This window comes from Misgurnus anguillicaudatus, chromosome 7 (genome assembly GCF_027580225.2).
Source record: "Misgurnus anguillicaudatus chromosome 7, ASM2758022v2, whole genome shotgun sequence".
In the NCBI taxonomy this organism is placed as follows: domain Eukaryota; kingdom Metazoa; phylum Chordata; class Actinopteri; order Cypriniformes; family Cobitidae; genus Misgurnus; species Misgurnus anguillicaudatus.
Window position 1 is genome coordinate 35972851 of NC_073343.2, and position 8273 is coordinate 35981123.

Sequence of the window (8273 nt, forward strand, 5' to 3'; positions counted from 1 at the left end):
AGCTTTATTTTGAATCATCTTTTAGCGATCAAGTTAAAGCCGTGTGGCAGTTAGCTTATCATGTTTGTCAAGAAATCAGTTGGGGATGGTTGTCACATAGCTTGCGGGGTTGGTTGTCACATAAGAATATTGGACATGTAGACTTTTTAAGACTGTTTGTCTGATTGTTTGTTTGTTTTTGTTTGCTGTTAAAATAAAATAAAGCATTAAATAAAGAGGTTTTAACACTAAAAATTATTTTATTTTATTTCTCAACACAGTAGACAATGGGCTTTATGCCCAGCTGCCCTACTTCCTGAATTTCAGCCAGCTTCTTGTTTCCTGTCTGCCATTATTGGACAAACTGATTAATCCAGGTGTGCCTGACCTCAGTAGTCACAACAACAATAATCAGACACACCTGGATTAATCAGTGTGTCCAATAATGGCAGACAGGAAACAAGGAGCTGGCTGAAGTTCATAGTGCAGCTGGGCATAAAGCCTATTCAAGTAACTGATCCCCCACTTTAATCCCATTGTTTAAACATAAGGGGCATTAATAAAAACTATCATAGGGTTGGATTCATATAAAAACTTATTTGCAGTTTCTAGCTTAAAAAACTAAAAAATTACACATTATCTTTTCAGATCCCAATTTATCATTGAAATCCTATTGAACCACTATAGGGACAACCAACCCCATACCCTGTGACAACCAACCCCATTGTGTCAGAGTGTCTTTGATGGTTAATTACTTCCTGTTACAATACATTCGAAAAGTAAAAAGTATACACATTTAAAGCCAAGACTCCAAAGTTTCATTTCATGTAGGAATTATTGCTGAAAGATTTTTTGAAGATGAGCAATTCATGCATGAGTAAAAGCTGTGACAACCAACCCCGGTCTCCCCTATACTGATATATTTTTGATGAACTTTGTTAGCTCGACTTGCATAATAGGGGCCCTTTGATATACATTTCCTCCTTCTTTGAATAATTGCAATTTTTCTTTTAAGTTTTTTCTGTAATGTTCACCTTTTCTTTCTCTTCCCCATTCTTGCAGTTTTTCATAATCTCCTTAATCCGCCAATGTTGTGATTTACCCTTTACTGTATGAAAACTTATGTGATTAGGGGAACTACCCAGTCTCACAAAACTATGTACCTATAGTCACGTAATTTTTTGATTCTTTTTCGTGATACTGTCACGAATTTCTGTGTTTTTTCGTGATCGTATGTCTGTTTATGTGTCATTGTCACGTATTGGTTACTCAACAGCTTTTCATATTTTTTGCCACTGTGTCAATGAGATCACGCTTTTCAAAAGCCGCATTGCCCAATGAAACTTTGACTGATAGAACAAGAAATACATTTCCTGGTGATTTTAGAAGCGCGGGATATCTTTAACACAGATATTTTGCATTGTAGAAACTCTCACGTTGTTTAAAAAATGTAATATTAGTGGTCTGGTCAGGGTTGTAAAAGCTCGAGATATCCTTAAGCCAAACCCAAGGTCAGTGTATTAAAGAGCCGGTATGAACAAACCCTACACCTATTTGAAATGTCATCTTTGTGAATGTCCCAAAATGAAAGCTACTTTCTTGATGCATTGTGTACATTTAAATCTCTACCTCAGTTTAATTTAAGACTTTAAGCTGCTTTTATTGGATCTATGGCCCCCTCAATCATCAAACAAATTTTGTTTCACAATTAAAATATACAAAAATCATTATCAAATTATATATTTTGTATACATGTGAACAGCTTTTTTCCCACAGCTGTCTCCTTACTGATCTCTGCCCTTTGACACCCACCAACACCCCCCTCACACCATAGACATATCTTCACCCCTCCATCTCACTATATCTGATTGGTTGGTTGATTTATTTGTTTACAAACAATCAAAACAGTAAACTTGTTATTACTTGCACTACTGTCTGTTCATCCAGATTACTAGTTATCCATTTGCACACTGAAATATTTTCTATGCACTTTACTGTCCATTGCACTAATGTAAATGATGTTCATATGCCTATAGTATACATATACACTTTTGCTTAATCCATCTGTATAGAATATCCATAGTACATTTATCTGTATTTCATGCTGATAGTATTTAAAATCTGTAATTGATGTCCAAAATACTGGATTTATGTACATTTGTAACATATTGAAGACCTTATATATTCTGTACTTACTGTTTATTGGACTTCTGGTTAGATGCTTTGCATTTCGTTGCCCTGTACCTCACATGTGCAATGATAAGAAAGTTGAATCTAATCTAATCTAATTTTTCTGGCTTTGGTCCAGTATCGCTTCCTGTAAACGGATTCCAAGTCAAAAAGGTATGTAATGTGGATGATGTGCTCAGGTGATCACACCACCTTCTGTAGAGCTCACCCATCCTGTTTTGTGCAATGTCCTGAACCAGGCTGTGATGTTATCAGTGTGCTCTCAATGTATATATATATAAGAATGTATACATACAATGTATATGTGTAAGTTCTTCAGCACTTTGAAGAGCAGTGTAAAGAGCTTTGAAAAGCGTGAGGTGGTAAAGACGCGTAAGGACTTTCTTCACCAGGTTGGTAATATGATTACTACCTGTTTGGTATTTTACAACTCTATTGTGTTTGTATGGTTTTGCCTTTGCTTTTTTTCTGATGAAAACCCTGGAAGGGTTAATCATTGTATTTTTACAGTTTTTCTCAGTTGCTTTGGTACAATTCTCAAATCAGAATTGAAATTCTCAAAACTGCTTGTTCAATTCTCACATCATTGTGTCACTTGTGCACATCAAAAAAGCAGTTTCTAATTTCTTTGAACAAGTTGCAAATGCTTTGGTACATCCATGCAAATGATTATGTACAATTCTCAGCTTTTTTCTACATTACCAGTTGCTTATGTCATGTTGATCAAAATGTATTATAATGGGTCTCTGTTGAATAGTCTCACTCCACACAACATTTAGGCATTGGTTCATAGTATAAGTCTTTACTTGCAAAATGGTTGAACAAGTTCTCATAATACAGGGTTTGGTCAAACATATTTCCATACATTTCCCATTAGACGTTTTTTTCTAAATCTGTCCTGAATTGGTAAATTGCTCCCAGGTGAATCTTGACTTTCTCTAACAGACAGAAATGTCCCCCAGCAAGCAAAAACCGAGACGTTGAAATGATGGCTAACTATAGACCCAATAGTAACCCACTTCTACCCTAAATAACCTTGAATTTGGTTACATGCCATTTTTGCCAAAATAACTTGAAGATGTATGATATTCCAACATATAAGCAAAGTCAACAAGTGTTCAAGTTCAAGGTGTTTGCTTTCATTTCTTTTACATGTTCTAAAAGTATACACATCGTCTATTCTTGGGTCATGGTTAGACGTCTATTAGACTTTTACTGGCAGCCAAAATTTAGCCTTGTTTTAGCCAAACATGCTTGCTGGGTCAGGAGGTATAGGAAGACTTCAGTGTAAGACAGCACTGCATGTACAGTTTTCCCTGAAGATATTGTCCCATGTTCACATTTCTACTTTTATGTTATGCAGTGCTGTCTTTTCCTTTCTGTATCATTATGACATAGTCTGTCAACCAATTACAGTAAAACAGTAAAAGCGTAAATGTAAATTTTGTCCAGTCTCTTGCAATCAAACTCCCACATAACTAACACTAAGGTATAACTTACAATTTACAATACTTGTCATCAAAACTTTAGCCATAGTTTACATCAGCACATCCCTCAAGAGTAAACTATTATAATGACAACATGACTAAACAATTTGACTGTCTTATCCGTACACAATGACACATTGACTTGTCATTCTGATGGCACTGACATGTTCATTGACACAGATATTTAATTTTGAGAGATGAACTAAGTATTTTGAGTAAAAGAGTGGCTTTTGCAGGTTATCCATGATGTTTTGCTATTTGTACAAATTGTTTTGAGAAATGCACTTACTGTTTTGCAAATTGTGAGTATGATTCGAGAAATGTACCAAAGCGACTGAGAAAAACTGTAATAGTATTTTGTTTTGTTGACCCTAGATATCTTAGATAACATTAGATTCATTCACTGATCATTTTTGTTTCTATTGTACTTGCAGAAAATTTTTACATTTTCATCTCCCGTTCATCATGTTTCTTCTTCCTGTGATGCTGCTGGTTTTCTCTGGTGGTTCGGCTGAAGTTGTGAATGATTTTCTAAATAATTGTCCTCAATATTTCATAAACAGTATAACACCAACAATACTAAGTGGAAATCAGTACAAACAGATCTGCCAGACTCTAGGTAACATACAATATTATGCCACACTTTATGATACCGACAACAAGATCCCTGTGTATTCTGCTTATAAGTTTACAGGAAGCGTTCAGTGCAATAGACCAAAAAAATGGTACATCGAACCTCAGGTAAATGAAATATTACTATTGTTACTATTATTATTACTACTGTGTAATATTTAAGTTTGTCAGCCTTTTCTCTAAAACAACTTAAGCTTCCCATCTGTCATAAAAAGCAACCAACTCAACAAGAATAGTTTTTTTACAATATCTTTTTCTGAACACATGAACAATATTTTCACAATATCTTTATCAGCACACGAGTTCTTACTTAAGAAACATACAGGCACTGAAAAGAAATTAATTTAGGGAAAGTGAAGAGTGAAGAGTGAAGGGCCCAACTAAAGCAAACACTGATCATCACAATGGTGGTTTGTTGAAATGTCAATATTTTTTCAACATTTATGGAGGGTGCAAAAGTATTGTCTTAATGCAATTATCATTAACAAATCAACAGTTTCTAACATTGATTTAATGGTTTCTGTCTTGTTCCTTGCTTATATTTGCAATTAAACCCCAGAATACACCGCATGATTTTTGCACTCCCAGGGCCGGAGTGGGGCCACTTTTCAGCCCGGGAGTTTCAGGCCCAAGACCGGCCCACTTTTTTCATAGTGTTATTCCAATTTAGCACTTTTTTCAAATTGGATAAATAAAGCAACATGTAGTGTACTACATTGGTACTGCAATCACACAACTGGTGCCCAATGGACTCTATATGCAGGGCAGATACCCCCACCCACCCCCACCCCCCCCCCCCCCCACCCCCCCCCCCCCCCCCCCCCCCCCCCCCCCCCCCCCCCCCCCCCCCACCCCCCCCCACCCCCCCCCCCCCCCCCCCCCCCCCCCCCCCCCCCCCACCCCCCCCCCCCCCCACCCCCCCACCCCCCCCCACCCCCACACCCCCCCCCCCACCCCCCCCCACACCCCCCACCCCCCCCACCCCCCCCCCCCCCCCCCCCCCCCCACCCCCCCCCCCCCCCCCCCCCGCCCCCCGGGCCCCCGCCACCCCCCCCCCCCCCCCCCCCCCCCCCCCCCCCCCCCCCCCCCCCCCCACCCCCCCCCCCCCCCCCCCCCCCCCCCCCCCCCCCCCCCCCCCCCCCCCCCCCCCCCCCCCCCACCCCCCCCCCCCCCCCCCCCCCCCCCCCCCACCCCCCCCCCCCCCCCCCGCCCCCCCCCCCCCCCCCCCCCCCCCCCACCCCCCCCCCCCCCCCCCCCCCCCCCCCCCCACCAATTAAAAGGTAAAGTTTGTATGTTTTATAAAACCTAAATTAAAATAAGAAAATATTGGTTTGTTATTTAAACAAAAACCCTTACTTACAATTTCTAATATTAAAAACTATTTACATTGAATACAGAAATTAATCACTTATTACAAAAATGTTATATAATATCTATTATTCTGTCCACAATCCATTGTGGCCCTGAGAGCCTAAAACAACTGCATCAGAGATTATGCTTCTTCAGAGCAATGTATGCTTTGACTTAACAGTAAATTTCAACTAATGTACATGTGTGTTTTACAGTAAACAAACAAATGATGGGGAAAATATTAACGTTAAGACTTTTAATCTGATGCCATATTGAGCACTGCAATGCATCTGTAAAAGAGACACTGTACAGCATCTTATAATGTGTTTTTGTTTATTTAGCAAATTGTACAAACTGTTCTTAACATAAAGAATTACCGAATTAAAGAAATAACCGATACTTTAAATATAAGCATGACATTTTGAGAAATAATCTGCTTTTATAGTTATGTAAACCATTGACCTTCTTTTATGTATCTAAAAGTGAAGGGTGTGAATGCTTGGGAATGCAGATAGCATGTGCTCTGTGTGTGTGTGTTTGTGTGTGTGTGTGTGTGTGTGTGTCCATGTGTGTGTTACGATGTGTTCGGACTACAGCACTGCAGTAACAGTGGACACACCCAGTCTCTCTCTCTCTCTCTCTCTCTCTCTCTCTCTCTCTCTCTCTCTCTCTCTCTCTCTATCTCTCTCTCTCTCTCTCTCTCTCTCTCTCTCTTTCTCTCTCTCTCTCTCTCTCTCTCTCTCTCTCTCTCTCTCTCTCGCTCTCTCTCACTGTCTGTCTATCTATACTCTGTCTATATAATGTATTACATATATGTAGACAGGCAATCAGTCAGTTTGACTAAAGCATGTATGACAGTGACACGTGAGGCACTTATTCAAAGCAACTTACATTGAAGGTGTAAATTATACCATGCTTTGCTTGGAAATCTCACCCATGCATGACTAGGGTTGGTACAGCTGGTATGAGAGGTATAACCCCTTATGAAAATTATAGCAGTGTTTCTCAAAGTGTGGGGCAGGACACATTACAAGTGAGGCATGACAAACGGGAGGAAATTTGGTCATTTTTGTGCCCATTTGCATTAATTCGTTTATTTATTGACCATACACTAAAAAATTGAAATATAAGCTTAATTTAAAACTATATCAGACTGTAAAGAAAATGTCACGCAGAACCATAGCCTACAAGAATAAATTAATGTCAAAATGTTAAATGAAGCGGAACAAAAACTTTATTGTGGAGAGGCGGTATAGGCGGTAGCGGGTATAAAAGTTAAAGGAACAGTATGTAAGAAATTTGTATCAATTAATCATAAAATGGCCTGATATGTCAGTAGACATTAAGAAATAATTTTCATTTCAAATACTTATATTACTGACAACAGTGGTCCGGCCAGGATATTGTCATTTAAAAAGTGGAGTTGCAGCCCTCAACTGATGTTTATGTTGTCATTTTGTGTATTGGCCGCCAGTTGTGTGATTGCAGTACCAGTTTTAGCCACAAGTTTTGTGATTGCAATACCAGTTTTGGCCACAATCCTACTTACTGTTCCTTTAACAACAGATAAGTTGTGATACAGAATGAAAAGAAAACTGGAGATTTGGCACCAGCAGAGTAAACCAAGACAGACAGTGAACCTAATCAACCAAAAAGCCAGCCGAAAAAGAAAGTACTGTATGATGACTAAATGCAAATACAGTTGCATTGGGGACGTGTGGGGATTAGAACCCTTCCCTACCTCCAAAGTGGGGAATTACAGAATAGGTTTGAGAAACACTGACTGAGGTATAGTAAGCATTGGTTTTATTTTTAATAAAACAATAGTAACCACAACTGTACTATGGTTTCATTACAGAAACCATAGTTTAAAGGATTAGTCCATTTTCTTAAAAAAATCCAGATAATTTACTCACCACCATGTCATCCAAAATGTTGATGTCTTTCTTTGTTCAGTCCAGAAGAAATTATGTTTTTTGAGGAAAACATTTCAGGATTTTTCTCATTTTAATGGACTTTAATGGACCCCAACACGTAACAGTTTTAATGCAGTTTAAACTTGCAGTTTCAACAGAGTTTCAAAGGACTCTAAACGATCCCAAACGAGGCATAAGGATCTTATCTTGTGAAACGATTGTCATTTTAAATATGCACTTTTAAACCAGCTTCTCATCTATCTCCGGTTCTGTGACGCGCCAGCATGACCTCATGTGATTGCGTAATGCGGTGAAAAGGTCACGTGTTACATATATGAAACGCACATTTGCGGATCATTTTAAACAATAAACTGACACAAAGACATTAATTAGTATCATTCCAAATACAACAACGTCGGAACGGTCCTCTTTCAACACACTTGTAAACACTGGGGCGGAGTTTTGCATTCGTCATCCGTGACCTCTTGACGTGATGACGTATTGCACGCTGGTGCGTCACAGGACCGGAGGAAGATGAGAAGTTGTGGTTTAAAAGTGCATATTTTTTATTTTTCTTGTCAAAAATGACAAATGTTACGCTAGATAAGACCCTAATGCCTTATTTGGGATCGTTTAGAGTCCTTTGAAAGTGCAATTTTAAACTGCATTAAAACTGTTATGTGTTGGGGTCCATTAAAGTCCATTAAAATTAGAAAAA

General features: G+C 39.1%; 1 long non-coding RNA gene across 1 annotated transcript; it reads left to right on the top strand.

The window, feature by feature from the left end:
* The first annotated feature begins 2491 nt into the window (after window positions 1–2491).
* Window positions 2492–4218, top strand: LOC129445501 (uncharacterized). Its single transcript, XR_012370374.1, has 2 exons — window positions 2492–2561; window positions 4091–4218. It is a non-coding gene; the product is annotated as an uncharacterized lncRNA (long non-coding RNA).
* Window positions 4219–8273: the final 4055 nt, after the last annotated feature.